The 18,952-nt window shown below is 50.8% G+C and overlaps 1 pseudogene; it reads right to left on the bottom strand.

Annotated features, from left to right (window-relative positions):
* Positions 1-824: 824 nt before the first annotated feature.
* Positions 825-18,952, bottom strand: part of LOC141214192 (translation factor GUF1, mitochondrial-like) — a 158,719-nt pseudogene continuing 140,591 nt past the window's right edge.

The raw sequence follows: 18,952 nt of genomic DNA, 5'->3' as shown, positions 1-18,952 counted from the left end.
CACAACCAGCTGTACCCTGACCTACTGTATCCTCAACCATCCCTTGCAGATTGTTTGTGCGCCCTCGCAGGCAGGGTCCTCTCTCCTCTTGTACCAGTCGGTGACCCCTTTTCACATGCAAAGCACCACGGAATAAATGTCACTGCAATAGTAATAATAAATATAGTATTTGTACTCTGGCATCAATTGACCCACTTTCCTGGTGTCTACACCCTTAATTTGATGTGTTTTGACAGCTTTTGGGCCAGAGTGAAGGCGTTGCATATTCTTTTTTTTTTTTTTTTTGTCCCATTCCCCCCATTGAACAGTATGGTATTCGGAAATGTTTGGCGAATGTCTATATATTCTATGAACATTTCCGAATCGAACATTGAAATGTTCGCTCATCTCTACTTGTTAGCTAATTAAAAAAAAAAAAAAAGATTGCTCTCAGTAGGAAAAAACAAGATAATCTTGTAGTTATGATATCTTTTAATGGCTAACAAAAATAATAAAATAATCGATGTTACAAAGCAAGCTTCTTAGGTCTCTTCCTCAGGCATGGTATAACAAAATATCTGAAGAAACACAAATATATGCACAAAAAAAGACAGAGGTATGGCATAATAAATGGAGATTAAACTAAACAAACAAACTGAGCTTAGAGCTGATGACACTGCTGGACATATTCCAACACTGAAGGGAAGTAATCCTGATATATCTTTCATCTGCTGCACTACGTTTCCTTGCTTGACCATTGCATCTACAGCACTTAACGTTGCCCATTTCTTGGTGTCCTCGATGTTGAGAAATACAGGCAGATTCTTATCCACCATTCAGTACCATTACGGAGGTGTCTGACTGGTGCCAAAATCATTCTGCAGCCGGACAACAACGATACAGGCAATGTCATTAAGAAAATACAGAATGAAGTACATACTACAGTACAGCAAAAGAACAAGTCAACCGAACATGCAGTGTACAACTAGGAGGGACCGATGTGCAAAGAAAATATCACGTATACCAAGTGCACTGCCATGAGATTGTACATTATGAAGGCCTGGGATCAAACAATTTTAATAATAAAAAAATAAAAATAAACTGCTCCCACTGGGGGCCCGGAAACAGAGAATGGGCCGGGGGTGAGACCCAGGAACAGTAAGAAGGGAAAAAATGCCGAACACTCCACCATACCACAAACTCTGCCACCAGATATGAGGATCGACGCTCTCACCCTTCCACCAGCCCCAAAAGAGTGCAGGCAGTTAGGAGTGACCCAGGCACTCCTCAAGGTCAAGAACCAAAAGGCAGGTTACAGGGTCCTCTGCGACAGGCTTCTCCATACTGTCATGTAGGAATTGAACCAACTTGGCCAGTAAGCCCAAAACTCTGGACAGTGTCACAGAAGGTGGAGGAACGTCCCCCGGCCCTTGCAGCACATGAGGCATACATCCAGGAACTGGCGCTGGACCCTACTCATCCTGGCTGTGGTGTAATATGTGCAATGTAGGATACAGAGTTGAGCCGCTCTCTCGGAATAGCTAGGAATTAGTTTGTATAAGCAGTAGAAAATGGAAGGGTAAAGAAGATTTCACTTCAGAACATGAAATGGGTCACCAGCCACATAGACCTGACCCAGGTAAACCGAGCCTGCCTCTTCCCATAAAGGCCCTCACTCCAAATCTAATAATTCAATAAGAGTGCTGCTGACGCGCCCCTGGGCCTTCTGTGTTGTGAGGCATCGCGTGCACGGGGGCTTACCCGGAGCCGGATCAGATGGGGGTAGTAGTCTCGTGGCGGTGACCCGGTCCGTGCCCAGGGAGTCAAACTAAGTGGCAGTCTATGGCAGTAGATGTTAACTTGGATGTCGACTACGCCACCCGTTGAGTGCGGCTTTGCAGCCGCCGCTGCAGAACAGTCCGCTGAGGCCGGTGGTATGGGTGCAGCGATGATGTTATAACCCCCAACGGGAGGGGTATGGCCTCAGGGCAGCAGGTGAAGATGATGGGGGTTGTGACGGTGCAGTAAGAAGAGTCAGAGTCAGGAGATGCAGTTTCAGGATTTTTACTCACGGGTGTTCTCTCAGTCACTCTGGCCTTGAGTGACCACCCGAGCCGTGCTGCGTCCACCAGGTCCTGGACTCGGCTAACCCCCAGGCAGTTCCGGAGCGTGGTCCTGAGCTCCCTTCTCTCTCTCTGTCTCTGGCCGTTCCCACCAGGGATCCACCTTTGGCCGGCTCCCTCGGGTCTCTTGGTGGTCAAACCTCCTCTGGGTTCCCTGACCCTATACTTGGTGTGCCTTTCTGGTGGATTTGGTGAGGGTCGTGGCAAATCTTGACCACGACCTCCGGTTCCTGGCTGAGGATAAGTGGCCTCCACCAGTTCGGGTTCCGGTACCCGTGTCCGCCAACCCTTCACCCTTTTTGGTCTGATTCTGGGTTCTTAGGGTTCCCTCTGGTCTTCCACTCTGGGCCTTTCTTTCTCCTCTCTCCTCTGCAGGCTTGACTCTGGAGCTGGGCCCAGCCGGAGCCACAGCTCCCTGTCAGCCCTCCTGGCTGAACTCTTCCTAAAGACTCCCTCAGCTCTCCCTGTCATAAGATGGTGCCCACCATATATACTCCCTCTATGTATGAGCCCAGGTGACTAGCACCCAATGAGCTCCTAGCTTTACCCAGAGTACTCCCCCTATCTGCCCCTACACTACTGGGATGTTCCACCCCCCTCCCACTCCAGCCAGGGACAGACGCTGTCGTACCTGCACATTTACTTGGTGGGAGTACCGTAGTTCTGTCCCCCGGAAATGGGATGTATGTAGTGCATGCAGCCTACTGAGCTCAGTCCCACACTCCATCCTTACCCGGGAGTGGAATACCACACCTCTGGGTCGAGGTGCAATACCCCTGTAGCAGCCGAGTCCTCAGGGTGCTACATTCCCCCCTGGTAAATCACAGCACGTCCTCGGGCTGTAAAAGAATAAAATATCCAAAAACATACAATTTTTTCAAAACATACAAGAACATATCAAACATTAAACATTATTAGATTTAAACAATATAAACTTTTTCTTTCATAATAATGTTCTTTGAGTTACTGGCCACTGTGCGCTTGTGACCAGGTAGAAGTGCAACAGTCAGTTCAAGAACATCAGTTTCCTATAAAACCAGTAGGGGGCGCCTTAGAAAGCGCAACTATATACAAGGGGAGGTGGCCGCTCTCAGTCCTCGGCCAGTGGGGAAAAGGAATGGCTGTTCACAGTCCTCAGCCTGTTAAGGGATAGGGGACACACGGGTTTAAGTTCACACTTGTCCCAACGGGGAACATATTTAAATTAGCAGCAGTTCTTATACCCTTACGGATAACTATGTACAGTTCTTTTTTACCGTACTCTAATAACGGAGTCCTCCTGATGCTTCCTCCCTGTATTCTTCAGACCCGTCCGGGTCCTCTTGCTCCTCCTGACACCTCAGCTCTTCCTCCGTCAACCGGTGTACATGAAGGGCATAGGGTCCTTTGGCACATTGGTGCCGGGTAAAGGTGACCTCATCACCCAGGTATAGGTCACGACCTCTGTGTCCCTCCGGCAGGTGGGACTCAACATCCCTGCGGGTCACGAAGACGTCGCCAGGGGTGCGGTGATCCCGGATGAAGCCCCAACCGTGCTGCAGTTGGAATTTAATTACAGTCCCGGTGGCACGGGGACCGTGGGCTGCACGGGGGTTCCGTCGGGTCCGGCTCTTCTGTTCTGCACTCCTCACTTGCAGCCGCTCCTCGCGGACCCGCCTCTCTTGTCGTTCCCGGTCGAAAACCTCTAATTGCTGCCGGCAGCACTCTGCTCGCTGGGCTGCGGCCGCCCGGGTCTCTTGAGTGAACCCGATGAGGTCTCCTCCAGTGGGGTCCCACGCAAACTGCGCTTCCTCCAGCGAGAGTGGGGTGATCTTGGCGGGCGCCGGAGCCGGGATCAGGGGCTCATCCAGGGGTCTTTCTTTCCGGAGTCGGGGATGGTAGTACTCCGGTGACCACTCAAAGGGCTGCCCATCCGGGCAAATATGCTGGGCTAACAAGTCTTCACCCAGGTGCGGCACTGTGGAGGTTGAGGGCGCGGTGGTGGTAGCGGCGCCCGGGTTCACCAGGCCTTGCGACCAGGCCTGGGGCACCCTGAAGGTGAAGGGCACCGTGAAGACGGCGGCGACCGGGTGTACTTGACTTTGCGACCAGGCCGGTGGCTCGGTAGAGGGCGCTGTTGGTACTGCGGCGCCCAGGGGTACTCGGCCCTGCGACCAGGCCGGTGGCATCTCCTGCTTGGCCGCGCTCAGGGCTGAGGCGCGTGACGTCACAAGAGGCGTGGCCGCGGCTCCTGCTTGAGGCCTAGTCTGGAACGGTAGCGGTGCGGCAACGGGCACAATCGGTGGGATTTCGGGCTCTGCGACGGGGAGCGGGGGTAGGCTTACGGTGGCTGGGCTTGGGGTAGTGACGTCCCCTTTACTTGCCTCCGTCTCTTCAGCTCCCTCTGCGGCGTCGTCTCCGGCCTCCGTCCCTTCTGCATCCTCTTCAGGGGCAGGCGTGCTCCTCGTTGCGGGTGGTGTGCTTCACTGGCGGGTTCCAGCCTGCTGGGCCATCTCCCTGCTCCACTCCGTCAGCGTTTCTCGCTGCACCTGGGCCATCCTCCGTGCGAGGCCCTCCAGCGCGGTCTGTGCACGCTCCCGGTCTCGGGGGAGCTGTGCCAGGATCTCCACCAGGTCTTGTGGAGTGGTAGCTTGCAACAGGCTCCTAACCACAGGGTCGGTGCTGCCTGACTCTCCCTCCATCTCCGGGTACGGCTTCTCTAGACTCCTCCAGGCTGCACCCATCTTCTCTGTTTTGTTCTGTATCCGCCCCCATTGAGGGCGGTCCTGGGGCAACTTGGTGATTGTCAGTTCCAGGGGCAGACCCCCCACGCTGATGGACATCTCAATCATTGCAGTCTCTGCTGGTGGGGGCGGTCTTCGTTTTTGGCGCCATTCTTGGTCCTGGCCCACGATGGGAGGTGGCCTCTTGCCACCCTCTGGCACGCCCATAATGGCGTCCGCTCTGCCAGGGCGGGAAATCTTCTCAGATGGCGGGAACCGCTTCCCAATGGCGGGAAACTCTGTGGATGGCGGGAAAAGACTGCAGATGGCGGGCAAACGGCGGGAAACGATCCGAGATGGCGTCCGATGGCGGGGACCCTCCGGAATTGGCGGGAGACTTCTTTTTACGGTAAATATGAACTTTTCTTCAGGCACGCAGTACCCGGTGGTTGCGGGCACGTTATCCTGCCGACTACGCCAAAAGTTGAAGCGCCCCTGGGCCTTCTGTGTCGTGCGGCATCGCGTGCACGGGGGCTTACCCGGAGCCGGATCAGATGGGGGTAGTAGTCTCGTGGCGGTGACCCGGTCCGTGCCCAGGGAGTCAAACTAAGTGGCAGTCTATGGCAGTAGATGTTAACTTGGATGTCGACTACGCCACCCGTTGAGTGCGGCTTTGCAGCCGCCGCTGCAGAACAGTCCGCTGAGGCCGGTGGTATGGGTGCAGCGATGATGTTATAACCCCCAACGGGAGGGGTATGGCCTCAGGGCAGCAGGTGAAGATGATGGGGGTTGTGACGGTGCAGTAAGAAGAGTCAGAGTCAGGAGATGCAGTTTCAGGGTTTTTACTCACGGGTGTTATCTCAGTCACTCTGGCCTTGAGTGACCACCCGAGCCGTGCTGCGTCCACCAGGTCCTGGACTCGGCTAACCCCCAGGCAGTTCCGGAGCGTGGTCCTGAGCTCCCTTCTCTCTCTCTGTCTCTGGCCGTTCCCACCAGGGATCCACCTTTGGCCGGCTCCCTCGGGTCTCTTGGTGGTCAAACCTCCTCTGGGTTCCCTGACCCTATACTTGGTGTGCCTTTCTGGTGGATTTGGTGAGGGTCGTGGCAAATCTTGACCACGACCTCCGGTTCCTGGCTGAGGATAAGTGGCCTCCACCAGTTCGGGTTCCGGTACCCGTGTCCGCCAACCCTTCACCCTTTTTGGTCTGATTCTGGGTTCTTAGGGTTCCCTCTGGTCTTCCACTCTGGGCCTTTCTTTCTCCTCTCTCCTCTGCAGGCTTGGCTCTGGAGCTGGGCCCAGCCGGAGCCACAGCTCCCTGTCAGCCCTCCTGGCTGAACTCTTCCTAAAGACTCCCTCAGCTCTCCCTGTCCTAAGATGGTGCCCACCATATATACTCCCTCTATGTATGAGCCCAGGTGACTAGCACCCAATGAGCTCCTAGCTTTACCCAGAGTACTCCCCCTATCTGCCCCTACACTACTGGGATGTTCCACCCCCCTCCCACTCCAGCCAGGGACAGACGCTGTCGTACCTGCACATTTACTTGGTTGGAGTACCGTAGTTCTGTCCCCCGGAAATGGGATGTATGTAGTGCATGCAGCCTACTGAGCTCAGTCCCACACTCCATCCTTACCCGGGAGTGGAATACCACACCTCTGGGTCGAGGTGCAATACCCCTGTAGCAGCCGAGTCCTCAGGGTGCTACACTGCTATGCCAGAGAGGGGTATGATTGTGAGAAAAAGGAGCACAGAAAAGTTTCCATACCATGGTCTAGATTGATATAGCCTGCATGAAAATCAGTTATGTATTGAAGGGGCCCTCTAGAACAGGGATGTCAAACACACAGAGGGCCAAAATGAAAAACTTGGACAAAGTCGTGAGCCAATCAGTATACAGTATAATGTGCCCCACATAGTCCTCCATACAGGGTAATGGGCCCCACATAGGGGTGGCTGTTCTGGTGCCGCAAGCCAAATATAAATCACCCTGCGGGCCAGAGCTTTCCATGTATTCTCTTGGAGGAGCAAAAAAGTATGTGCAAAGGGTGTTTAATCTCTGAGTCATAGGGTCAAACAATGGCCACAAGGGCTCTCAGGAAGTCATCCCTGTTCCACCTACATATACAGGAAAGCTGAACAAACCAATAATGCGCAAAAGGATAATAATATGCCCAATAATACAGTCTAGGGTCCGATAAAGCCACCCCCTCACCCGAGCATATTACAGGAGCGGGCGATGGATCCCAGTTCTGTGACCCTGCAAAATGAATGAGGAAAAGATGTGACGCGCCCCTGGGCCTGTGTCGCGCTGCGTTGCGCACGCGGGAGCTTACCCGGAGCCGGATCTCTTGAGGGTTGTAGTCTCGTGGCGGCGACCCGGTCCGTGCCCAGGGAGTCAAACTGAGCGGCGATGTACTAGCAGTAGATGGTTGGTGACTACGCCACCCGTTGAATGCAGCTATGGAGCTGCCGCTGCAGGGCAGACCGCTGAGGCCGGTGGAAGGATGGTGCAGCGTGGATGGTATAACCCCCAACGGGAGGGGTATGGCCTCAGGGCAGCCGACGTGGATGATGGGGGTAGCAGGAACCACTCAGAGACGGTGCGGTGTAGTTCAGGGTCTTTACTGGAGACAAAGATAGACCCTCCCGGAGTACTTGCTAGTGATAGGGGCCTGGTCAGTCCTTGAGCAGATGGGATCTCCCCTGGCCAGGCGGAGTTGTAGGCCTTCCCAACTAACTGTACTCTTCTGGCTACCTTGCTAGAGGCGGGAATAAGTAGCCCACGTCCCTGAGTGTACCGTGTGGTGCTCACCCGTATGGCCGGTGACTCGGGGCCTTCTAATGGCTTCCGCTCCACGATGGCGGTGCTGGTCCCACGCGTGTGACCGTGCCTTCGGGCTTCTGGGCCAGAGGACCTGAAATCCTCTGCCGGACGGTTTCTGCTGCTGGGTAGGAGTTAGTCCCCACAGCCTCGGACTCCGGGTCCGGTAAGAAATCTTCTCAGTCAGGGCGAGCTCTGCAGCTGCCAGCCCCTGACTCATTGTAACACTGCTCCCCACAGAGCTCCTGATGTTTCTTGCTATGCTGCTTCTCTTCTCTACTCTTGTTCTGTCTTCTTTCTCACTAACCCTGCCTCAGCCCCGGGTTTATATAGGGGAAGTCCTTCCCCTCCCAAGACTGGGCAGGAGGTGTGGCATGCACAGGATCCCTGACCAAAGGACCTCCCACCTGCTCTCAGACGTAATATCTCTATCACTGTGGCAACCAGACCCCTGGGGTGTCACATTCCCCCCTAGTGAAATTTAGTACTCCGGGACTAAACATATTTTTTTTTTTTTTAGAAAAACATAACAAGGTATAACAATAACAATACAATAAGAAAAACACATAAGATGGTTACGGCGTGTCCGCAACCGGGTGCAGTTTTGAAAAGCAAGGTGTCCATTTCACCAAAACAGGGAGACGTAACCAGGTAGGGGCCTGTCCTGCCCCGAGTCCTTAACAGTCTTTAGTCCATCCTGGGTTACGCTCCAACTATGTACAAGGATTCCCGGTAAATCCACCAAGGACTCCTAAAAAGAACGCCGGAGAGTTCCACCTGTTGCCGTCGCATCAGTGCCCGGATCTCTTTCTGGAGCACTCGCTGCTCGCCGGAGCTGGCGTTCTTGGCAACCTGCTGTAGAAGGAAAATCACCTCTGCAAGACAATTTTCAATTACATTAGTTCCTAGAGTTATTTTTGGGTGGCTCTCATGTTTGTCAATGTCTACAATGATCAGTCCCTGTGCTGCCAGTTCGACTCTACCGATTTTGATGGTCACCTCTTTAAATCCGATCTGTGGCACGGGCTGGCCATTGCTGGCGATGATACTCAAGTCGTCGTCAGGGTAGCGGGTAATATCCGAGTCATTCCAGTACTGCTTGAAGAGCACGTACGGGATGGTGGTGACCTGTGACCCGGTGTCCAGTAGGGCACTCATAGGAATGCCATCCAGTACCACAGGCAAGACTGGACGTCCTCCCACATATTTGTCGCGCCAGTTTGATGGGCCTGATGATCTTTTTCCTAGGGGTTGGCCCTCTACCCTAGGTTGTGCCAGTTTAAAGGACAGTACCTTGCCATATGTCCGGGTTGATTACAGCGGCGGCAGATGGGTCGTCCGTCCTCGTTGTATCGGTCGCTGGGTCTTCCTCTGGCCGGTGGGGTCCTCCTTGGTCGACGCCACGGGATGTCCTCCGGTCGTCCGTCCTCGTTGTATCGGTCGCTGGATCTTCCCTGGAGTGGAAACCTGTAAAGACTGCACAGTTCGGGTTAGCGCAGCAACGCTTTTAGCTAGCTCTTGGACCTGATGGCGTAGGTCTGGAGCCGGGTCATTGTCCAAAGCCTGCGCATCAGCTCCCACAGGCCCTGCCGACAAGGGCGCCGCCTCCTGGTGGTAAGTGATAGCTGGGCGCCTGTGGGTCACAACGCCACCCGGTGCCGGTTCTCGGAGCACCCGGATGGCTCTGTCCTTGAACTGTGCAAAGTCCAGATGGGGATCCTGTAAGGCCATTGCCCGCAACTGGGTTCGGTGGGCATTGCAATATAAACCTTCTATAAATTGTTCAGTCAACAGCCTGTCCTCGTTTCCCACCCCATCAGGGTCGGTCTGCTTTATGGCCCTCAGGGCCTCTTGTAGGTTTAGTGCATAGTCCCTTATACTCTCATGCGCTCACTGCTTGCACCCGTAGAATCTAAGCTTAATCTCGGCTGAGGTGCGGGTATCAAAGGTGTCCTTCAGCCGGGTTAGTATCCCTGCGACAGTCCTCCTCCCAGGTGGCCAGGATTTTACTTCCCTTTTGGCTGCCCCAGTTAGTTGGGCCACCAGGATGCTCACTTTTTGCTCTTCTGTGAGGGGGTACACCTGGAAGAGGCTATCCAGCTTTTCTCTAAAGTCATGCAGGGTATGTGACTCCCCTGAGTACTGGGGTAGCCAAGCTGCTCCCGGGATATAGGGCATGGTGAAGGGCATAACTGCAGCAGCGGTGGCGCTGGCGGGGGTTGAGGCAGTGAAGCTCTCCTCCGTATCCGACATCTTCCTCCCCCCTAGTGGACCGTGGCCTACCTTGCGATGATCCTGTTCCGTAGGCCGCGGCTCCGCAGTGGATCGTCAGGGTTGAGGACCTTCCGTCGCGCTCCGGTGACGTCGGCGTCTGCTGGGCTCCTTCCAGGACCTTACGCAACGTCCGGACGTGAGGCGGGGCTTCAGTTCTCGCGCGCTTTCGGAGTCCACGCCCCTCTTCTTCCCGCGCGGCGTCCTCAAGATGGCGTCCAATGGCGGGAAAACTCCACGGATGGCGGGAAGAAGGTCGAAGATGGCGCCGGATGGCGGGAAAACTTCGCGGATGGCGGGAAGAAGGTAGAAGATGGCGCCGGATGGCGGGAAACCTCCACGGATAGCGGGAATCTTCACCACTGGTAAGTTTGAACAGTCTTTGCTTTTCAGGCACGCAGTACCCGGTGGTTGCGGGCACGAAATCCTGCCGACTACGCCAAAGTTGACGCGCCCCTGGGCCTGTGTCGCGCTGCGTTGCGCACGCGGGAGCTTACCCGGAGCCGGATCTCTTGAGGGTTGTAGTCTCGTGGCGGCGACCCGGTCCGTGCCCAGGGAGTCAAACTGAGCGGCGATGTACTAGCAGTAGATGGTTGGTGACTACGCCACCCGTTGAATGCAGCTATGGAGCTGCCGCTGCAGGGCAGACCGCTGAGGCCGGTGGAAGGATGGTGCAGCGTGGATGGTATAACCCCCAACGGGAGGGGTATGGCCTCAGGGCAGCCGACGTGGATGATGGGGGTAGCAGGAACCACTCAGAGACGGTGCGGTGTAGTTCAGGGTCTTTACTGGAGACAAAGATAGACCCTCCCGGAGTACTTGCTAGTGATAGGGGCCTGGTCAGTCCTTGAGCAGATGGGATCTCCCCTGGCCAGGCGGAGTTGTAGGCCTTCCCAACTAACTGTACTCTTCTGGCTACCTTGCTAGAGGCGGGAATAAGTAGCCCACGTCCCTGAGTGTACCGTGTGGTGCTCACCCGTATGGCCGGTGACTCGGGGCCTTCTAATGGCTTCCGCTCCACGATGGCGGTGCTGGTCCCACGCGTGTGACCGTGCCTTCGGGCTTCTGGGCCAGAGGACCTGAAATCCTCTGCCGGACGGTTTCTGCTGCTGGGTAGGAGTTAGTCCCCACAGCCTCGGACTCCGGGTCCGGTAAGAAATCTTCTCAGTCAGGGCGAGCTCTGCAGCTGCCAGCCCCTGACTCGTTGTAACACTGCTCCCCACAGAGCTCCTGATGTTTCTTGCTATGCTGCTTCTCTTCTCTACTCTTGTTCTGTCTTCTTTCTCACTAACCCTGCCTCAGCCCCGGGTTTATATAGGGGAAGTCCTTCCCCTCCCAAGACTGGGCAGGAGGTGTGGCATGCACAGGATCCCTGACCAAAGGACCTCCCACCTGCTCTCAGACGTAATATCTCTATCACTGTGGCAACCAGACCCCTGGGGTGTCACAGATGGAGTTACGCTTATTGAAGGTATTGAAGTTCACATATATTGGGGATATAACCTGATGTGAGCCGCGACCGACAGGAGTAACTTCTCTTATCTCCTTACCTTAGCTTTTATAATCAACAAAAGAGCGAAGCTGTGTAGCGAATTCACCTAAATATGTAGATACTTGGACTCCTAGATAAGAGAACTTTGAAACCCATATTAAAGATAGGAGGGAGGCTTGTCTGGAGGTGACTTTCAGGTCTACAGGAAGACAAAAGACTTATCCCAGTTGATTTTTAGACCTGAGAAGAGGCCGCACTCATCAATCACATTCAGCGCTGCTGGTACTGACACGTTAGCACCTTGCAGGTACAGGAAAGTGCTGTCTGCGTAGAGACTAAGTTTGCTGTGTGTTGGGGCCTGGATAAACCCCTGAATCTCTGGGGTGGAGCGGATAAGGGCGGCCAGTGGTTTCACTACAGTCACATACAGCATTGGGGACAGCGGACATCCCTGCTGCGCGCCCTGGATCAGGGGGAAGCATATACGCACCACAGTGTCCGCGTATAGGAGCTTCTCCCATTTAGTAATCACTGGCCGAAAGCCCATCCAACGCTTGGTCGCCCAAAGAACAGACCATTCAATAGAGCTGAAGGCTTTATTGGCATCAAGTGAGACCATAACGTGTCCTCCTTAGAGAAAAATAAATAAAAACACTGGAGGTTGAAGGTTGTCGACTTTCCTGGCACAATATCAGTTTGGTCACAATGAATAATTTGCCAAATATATGAACGCAGAGGAATTTCCAATACTTTATCTAGAATTTTTACATCAAACTGAAGTAATAAACAGGCCTGTATGAGGAATAAAGATTGGTAAAAATGATCAAACTCCGACAGAACATGTTTAGGGTCCCCTCTAGTTCTCCTCTCCTCGCCCCTAAGTGCCCTGATTACCATGGGGTCACAGTAATGATTTGCCATATAGGTAAGTAGTTTACCACATTTGTCCCCATTTAGTATTCCTGTCATACATAAAAGGACCATGTTGCTCATCATCTCTAAGCAGAGGGAGTGTAACAAGTAAGGCTGCCGGCCACTGGGACTTATGCTCCACAGGTACTGGAGCTCCTGTGTGATACCTCAGTCATCTCCACATCCCTCACAGCAGGAGCCAGGATATCATGAGCAAATGCTTCAAAAGTATCCCATACCTGTTGTATTATACGGTCCTCATTGTTATTTTAAAATAAAAAAAAGGAGAAGGAGAGAGACACAAGATGGATTTATATGTCACAGTGGCCTTGGAAATGGACCCTCCCAAGAGGGGAACAGGGAGAGGAGTAAGATCTGGGATGGAGTGACAGAGGTAATAATAGAAAATGACTGCAGCCAAGGCAGAGTCCGGCACCAGGGCAAGATCTATGTGGGAGAGGCAAGAAAACAGAAACCTGTCCAGAACCTCTGTAGCATTGGCGTCTCTGCCCCCTGATAGGCAGAGACGCCGTCCCCCTTACCGCCGCGCTCCCGGCCAGGCGTCTTCCGGCTCTCCAGCTGCTGCTGCCGGCGCGTGCAGCTTCCCGGGCACTGTGCTTAAGGCGCGCGCGCGCTCCCTCTTAAAGGGGCCGCACGCGCCGTCCTAAGGAGTCCCCGGCCAATGGCCGGAGGTCTTATCATATAAAAGGAACCTCCTCCAAAATGGAGGTGCCTGTGCAAGGTTGTAGCTCTGTGTTCTAAACTCTGCTTCAGCCCTCAGGTCCCGCTGGTAGCCTGACTACCAGTCCAGTCCGCCAGCCTGACTACCAGTCCAGTCCGCCAGCCTGACTACCAGTCCAGTCCGCCAGCCTGACTACCAGTCCAGTCCGCTAGCCTGACTACCAGTCCAGTCCGCCAGCCAAGTACACTCTCCAGCCCGACGGTCTGCCTACGGTCCAAACCCGCCAGTCTGTCTATGGGCCAGGCTTGCCTGCCTACCCGGAGAACGTACCAGTTACCTGCCGTGCCTACCAGCCAGCCTATCTGGATGCTCCTGCCAGTTACCTGTGGTGTCCGCCAGTCCGTCTACCCGTATCACCAGTCAGTTTGCCTGCCGTGCCCATCTGCTGTACCGGTCAGTCCCTGCCTTCTGACCCGTGGGAGTCACCTGCTCTCATACAAGGACTGGCCCAGAGTAGCACCTGGTCCCTCTGCTCGGTCCTATCCTGGTTCACGGAGTCGATTGAGCCGCCATGCGACCTTGGTCAGTCCGAGTTGATACCTAGTTACGTCCCTCTGGTCCCTCCTTGCACCGCAGCACAGAGGTTCCACCACCCGGATCCCTAACAACCTCCATATAGTGTGAACAGGTGCACGCTGCAATGACTGCATAACATAAAATAAGAAAGAACAGCAGCACTCTGTAAGGGCCAAGAGGTGGTGGTCAGGTTTTTTGTTTTCTTGCAGTTTACCATGGAGGTTTTGACTGCCTCCTTTTCTGACTCTGCACTCCACCCATCAACCCAAGGGTGCTTTTAATTAGTGTTGCTTTCTAACTGTCCACTTAAAATTGTAGGCTTATAGCCAAAGAGAGGCATGTTTAGGAAAATAGTTACCCATCATGCGGAGGTCACCTTGCCGTGGTTGAAACCAAATTGCCTGCTACGTGTCTCTGCTCCACTTGGCTCTTACATTAGTTTTGCTACATCTACCCCAAAATAGGGTGACATTTCCTATAATCTGCCGTCCTTGTATTATACGGGGTTATCTAGGACTTTGATAGATCAGGGGGCTTCTTACACTCGGTGATCCACTGTTTGCAGCTCACATGGCACCCAAAAGTGAACAGTGTATGGAGTCAGGATACCACATAGTGGCCATTCTCAGGTACTACAGCTCAGCTCCCATTGAAGTAAATAAGAGCAGAGCTGCAGAACCTGATAACAGTCTCTACACAGTGTACAGAGCTCAGGTCTTCCACCTCCGTATACTGTGTACACCCAGCTGCCGGGGGAGCGGCTGCGGACCTCCACCCATCCAAAAGATAAGTCATCAATATCTAAGTCTTTGACAACCCCTTTAACATATGGAGAATTTAAGATAACATATATAATGTGTTTGCAAAATTAATGTTTATGATATAATTTCCCAATGTCATCACCTCAAATTTTGTGATCCAATGGTCACTGACCTGACACAGCGACATGATCTTTCCAAGATAGTCATCTGATGAGATAATTGTGCCCAAAATCATAGGTTCAAGATATTCCTTTACTACAGATTTGTCAGGAAATTCAGATGGATTTACAATAGTAATCTCCGATTCTCCATATTCCTAAAGAAATAATGTGGAAAATTAGATGGGATCATACAATTGGAGCTGATCTGCAGAACCCGGCAGTGACCAGTGACCAGCGTGCTAGAGTGGTGTGGATCCGCGCCGAACACCATCTGGCCACCGCTGCACACAGAAGATTGTTGGTGATGCCAGTTGTTGGGACTTCCACCGATCTGACATTGATGACCAGTGCTGGAATTAGGTCATTAATGTTACAGTAGCAGAAAACCACTTCAACTGCAAATACTGAACAAAAAATGTCAACATCTCAACATCAAAGTCCAATTTTACTGATTTTGTTTCCCCCAGAAATAATGAAACACCCTGATAGTTAGTTTTGGGGTATGGCACAACAAATCAGAGAGGCCCACAATACAGCGCAGAGTGGTTACGTATAAGGCATTACTGCTTCATGGAAGCCATAGACAGAAAGTACCTTAATCAGCTTTGGAGAGGACAACACAGCCTTCTATGGGACTGTAGAGGATGTCATTATGACAGATGCATTGTATTCCTGCTCCAGTCTCTGGTTAAACACCTCCATGTGTAAAAGCCCCAGGAAGCCCAACCTGTGCAGGACATGAACATTAGTTATAATTTATATAGAGAGGCAAGTATACCGAAGGTGTCAATAAAATGGGCAACTACTTAGTGCTCGATAGGTATCCACCACTCTAATAGAAATTGGTCTGGAAAATACCAGTAACGCGGTGTCCATCATAATAGAGAAACACCACGCTATTTGCACTGCCTACTATACACAAGGCAGGTCGTAGACTGAACTACAAACCAGTTCAAGACCAGATCATTTCTGATCATCACCAGGCATATTTTTTTTTCCGTACATGGGATTTTAAGATCTCTAAAAAGGTCTCTGGTTCAATCATCCAAATAACGTTTGCCTCCATTTTGTCAGTACTGAATTCCCCTGTAACTGGGGCTTATATGCCAGGCCCAGTTACAGGGAAATTTGGTAATAACAAAACATGACAAAATTCAACTTCCTGCAAACTGCTGAGTCAATCTGGGGCTAACCTAGCACCGCATGCTGCCAGCAACCGGTACTCACATGATCACCGCCATTGCTTCCTAAACTATATGCACAGCACTCGTTTAGGAAACAATCAGGAAGGCAGAGGTGGTAATAAACCATTTCTGACTTCTTTATGGGAAGTCCAGCAGGCTCACGTGTACATGTACATGTGTATTGATGAGGATATGAGGATTCAGATCTACACAATACTGTACCGGTGACAATCCTGGCTATGGAAATGCAGGATAATATGTCACAAACATATCTGGATAAGCTGGAGGTTTGGGCCGAGAAGGGACAAATGTGAATTAACAATGAAAAATACATTTTCACTAGTCAGACTCCATATGGAACATGGTGCACAGATTTGGCCACCAGTGTGCAAGAAAGGCAAAGCCGAGGTCTAGCAAGTTCAAGGTGGGAGATTAAAGCAAAGATGGAATAGGTGGACTGCAATACAAGGAAAGAGTAATACAATTAATTAGTTAAAATTATTAGTTATTATGATTAAATTATTAGTTAAAAAAAAATGCTAAGGAGTGACATACTGTAATATATTCAGTACCGTATCTATAACAAAAGGACCAAGACCAGGATTCTTTACTGTAAGAGCGTGAGACTGTGCAACTCTCTGCTGAATTCACTAGGGGACTAGATACCATTCGTGAGTGTAATATACAAGTGGTTAACACATTACCAAGATGAATTGTTGACCCAGTGGTTTGCTCTGCCAAAAATTGGACTTTACCTTGCAATGTGTTTTTGCTTTCCTCCTGATCATTGTTACAAAAGAATTTTCTGAGCTGAAGACGTTTTTTTTCAGCCTTACACACTATATCAATAATTAAACTTGCACAAATGACCCCTTTTCAGAAATTAAAGTTATTGAAATGTCTATCTAATGCTCAATTAATCGGTCCGTAGGTGATAACTGTGCCCTTATGATCACTGTAGGACACATTAATGCCCGCACGGTATATTTTCATCATCAGTATAGGAAATGACTGAAATAAAATATATAGTGATATAAAATAATTCAGATAATGGCAGTAGAAGACGCACCTCCAGCCAGCACCCAGAGCTGCACTGCTGTCCCAACTAACAGACACTTGAATCGTTCAAGGTCAGCTTTTCCAGCGCACTCTTCATATTGCTGTATTCGGATTGGTCAACTGGAAACATTCCTGGAACAGAAAGTTAAAAGAAACCATTAGGGTATGTTCACACAATATTCTGAAGTGGATTCTGCTCCAAAAACCACATTTAGGGTATGTTCACACTGAGTTTTTTGACTGCTTCAGAAAACGAAGGGGCCGATTCATCCAGCAGTTTACGTCCGTTTTCTAGTGTAAAATTGCTTAAAATTTTGTGTTTTTTTTTTTTGCCCGTCTGGGAACACTTTGCCAAGTTTTTGAACGGTGGTCAGAACTCAACTGGGAGTGGGTATGGCCACTCAATAAATGTGCATAAAACAATCCACATTAAAATACTGTGTGTGAACTTACCCCAAGGGTGTGCGCACATGGCATCTTTTTCAAGTGGATTCCTTCCAGGCTGCTTTTTCAGCCTGGAATCTGCCAGATAAAGCGCCCCATAATATGAACATAATGCACAGCAATGTCAAAGCGACATTGCTGTGCACATCTTCTGTCTTATGTCTTTTAACCACTTTAGGATTCGGAAACTGAAGTGGTTAAAATAAGGAACAGGTTCATTCTTTGAGTGTCTTCCGCTAGGAAGCCGCCTGCTCTCTATAGTTACCAGTGTAAAGTGAAAGCCGCTGCAAAGCCGCCGGAGAAGACACCTCAGGAAAACGACCGTTGCGGTCTTCCTCAAGCGGCCTTGTCTGGGAAATCTCAGTGGCGGTACCGAAATCTAAGAGACGCCGTGTGCACATATCTTAAAATGGTTTTCCAAAAACTCAGGAAGCAGCAGGGAATGGGTTCAATTCAAAATCCCTATTCTCACCTCTTTGTTCCCCCCATGGCTCCATCACTATTGCTCCGGTAGTCCGCACTGGTCTCCGCTTACTTCCTGCAGGCTTTCCGTACATCATTCATGTGACTAAGGTACTGACTAGTGTTGAGCGAGTATGTTCTGTCCGAGTATGCTCGGGCCGAGCTCCGAGTATTTATAGCTGCTCGGTGATATGGTTGAATCGTTTGACAGTTTTATTACATGTGAGGAAAGTGTAAGAAATAGACATTCCTCTCATGTAATAAAACCGTCAAACAGTTGCAAATCATGCACAAGGGAGCGATTCAACCATATCACCGAGCAGCTGGAAATACTCGGAGCTCCGCCCGAGCATACTCGGTGAAAGGGTTAATAGAACATACTCGCTCAACACTAGTATTGACCTCAGCAGTGAAGCCGACATCTCCAGCACATGACCTTTAAGGCTTCCGATTATCTTAAAGAGTAACCCTCTTTTAATTGTTATTTCATAAATCAAGAGTACACATGAAATTAAACAACTTTGTAATATATCTTATGAAAGACATTTTCTTCATTCTCTGCCAAAATGTATCATTCACTATGAAATTCTGAGGTAAAATCTGTATTCAGTGAAGACACTTTCCCATTACTGAGATAGGAGATGGCAGCTGCTACGGATACAATTCTATGTGGACAGGAAGAGGGAGGAGCTAGAGACAGCTCCTCCCCCTTATCAGTAGCAGCTGCCATCTCCTATCTCAGTAATGGGAAAGTCTGTCTTCACTGAATACAAATTTTTACCTCAGAATTGAGACTTGATGATGACTGATCAATTTTAGTAAATAAAGAAGCAAATTTCTTTGATAAGATATATTCCAAAGTTTCCTATTTTCACGTAAACTATTGATTTATGAAATAAAAATTAAAATGACGGATTCACTTTAAGTGTCCACATGAATGATATACTGGATTTGGTCACTGCCAAAAGTGAGCAGGGACCGTGAGAGCCGCGATTCTGAAAGGGCAGAGTTTGAGAAGGTCTTTTCTTTTATTTTTTTATTCCATATGTAATCATTCCTAGATTCCCATCTCTCTGCTATATATTTTTTACAAATCGCAGAAAACCCATTTGATGTTAATTGTTTGGGCTTTTCTCATGCGCCGAGCATCACTCACGAGAAAAACAAGCTTCAAAGAACAAATGAGAGGAGACAGTCCATGCATTATGTGTCACGGTGGCGTGTCATTACCAACCCCCTTGCTGCAGCGCTCCCTAAATTCCCCACAATGTAGAAAAACCTTGTCCACACGTCACGGCTCTGAGCTGACTAGTCCTGGAGGA

Source organism: Phyllobates terribilis, unplaced genomic scaffold (genome assembly GCF_046119375.1).
Source record: "Phyllobates terribilis strain yellow unplaced genomic scaffold, ASM4611937v1 Scaffold_217__1_contigs__length_3308461, whole genome shotgun sequence".
Lineage (NCBI taxonomy): Eukaryota > Metazoa > Chordata > Amphibia > Anura > Dendrobatidae > Phyllobates > Phyllobates terribilis.
The sequence above is the reverse complement of the archived record's forward strand: the minus strand, read 5'-3'. Positions and strand labels throughout refer to the sequence as shown.